We start from the raw sequence: 1,784 nt of genomic DNA, 5'->3' as shown, positions 1-1,784 counted from the left end.
CCGTCGCTCAATCTTTCTGCCGATTTTATAGCGACGTTGAAGGTTATCCACTCCGATGTCCTTTCTTTGCTGGCCAAGAATGCTGAACTAAAGGCCGAAAGTACTCAATATCTTCGAGCCGTAGCTGAGAAAGAGTCTTTGCGTATGGAGATTAACAAGGCTGAGGACGAGTTGAAAGAAATCTCTTCCGAAGTCATGGTTGAAGACTCTTTGATGGTTAATTTGGCTGCATAGATGAAGAAACTTCAAGCCAAAATGGACGACTGCAGGGCGAGAATGGCTGCTAAAAAGTGCAACGCCTCCCAGGGAATTGAGCGAACTAAGTCCTTGGTCGAGCAGTACAAGAAGTTGGAGGTTGATGATGATGTCGCGGTCGAATTGAACATCACTTCCTCTCGGCAGAACGAGGATTGGGAAAAACTTAGGGAACGAATTCGTTCAGTATGGGGTGGACTGTAATTAAGACACATGATGTCTTTTTTCTTTTGTAATTTGATTTTCCCTTTGTAACTTTGTTCATCATTAATGAACATTAACTTCTTGTGCATTTATTTGACTTTTTTTTTAGTCGTCAATTCTTCAAGCGTTTAACTGCTTTGTGCTAAAAATCTTGTCCATTTTCTTTTGATATTTCCACCACTTTTCCCAAGACTCTGGGCTATTTAATTCCATTTACTAGGCAGAAATGTGATTGTTCATATTCTGTCTCTTCATCTCCACCCCCTATAAATGTTTCGCATTTTCCATTTTCCATCTTCATTTTCATTTTCATTTTCTTCTCCGAAACCAATTTGCTACCATTGCTTGGCATTCTGACAATCAATCCGATCTGAAAAATGGACTGTTTAGTCCGTCCATTTTACTATTTGCCTTAATGTCACCTTTGGTGTGGGAGGTATAGGAAATATTTTCTGGCCAGCAGCGAAATTTTTACCATCGAAGTTCTTCCCATCGTCTCTTTGTCCTTTACAAGGAGTCGATGATAGAAGGCAATTTTTGGGATGCTTGCAGGCCACCTTGCTTGCTGAGAGTGCTTCTCAGCATCTTTGCTCGCCATTGCAGCGATGCATTTAGGAAGGTGGTGAGGCCAGTCCACCCTCTTACTCGGCGATCCCACCATTGCAGCGATGCATTTAGGAAGGCAGTGTGAGGCTTACTCAGCGATCAACCGGGAGATTAGCTTACTTTTAATTGTATTTTGTAGAGCATCCATTAATTGTATTTTTGCATTTTTTGTAATGAACGTTTGATAATAAAGGACTTCATTTGAACGTATTTCACTCTGACCTTGTTATCCTTTAATCGTTCAACATATTTGATTATGCTTTTATCTGTTCACATTCCCATAAAGAAGGAACATATTTTTTCAAATATTTGCTGTTAATGAATCTCACGTGCTTGGTGCCATCTAAATCTTCCAAGTGATACGCTCCATTGGGCAACACACTGTTTATTTTGTATGGTCCTTCCCAATTGGGCGACCACTTCCCGTACTTTGGATCTTTGATATCCAAAGGGAGTATCGTCTTCCAAACTAGTTCACCCAGGTTGAACGACTTGGCTATGACTTTTTTATTATAAAACTTAGCAATTCTTTGTTTTTGAACTTGCAATCTATCTAAGACGTCCAACTTTAATTCGTCTAACCCCAATAAATTTTGAACTAGTGATTCGGCATACTCATCATCATTCAACTTATGTTGCAAGCACACTCTAATCGATTGCATGTTGATTTCCATAGGCAAAACGGCCTCCTGTCCATAAACAAGTTGGAAAGGAGTAAC

Source organism: Olea europaea, chromosome 12 (assembly GCF_002742605.1).
Source record: "Olea europaea var. sylvestris chromosome 12, O_europaea_v1, whole genome shotgun sequence".
In the NCBI taxonomy this organism is placed as follows: Eukaryota; Viridiplantae; Streptophyta; class Magnoliopsida; order Lamiales; family Oleaceae; genus Olea; species Olea europaea.
This window is presented reverse-complemented; position numbering follows the sequence as displayed.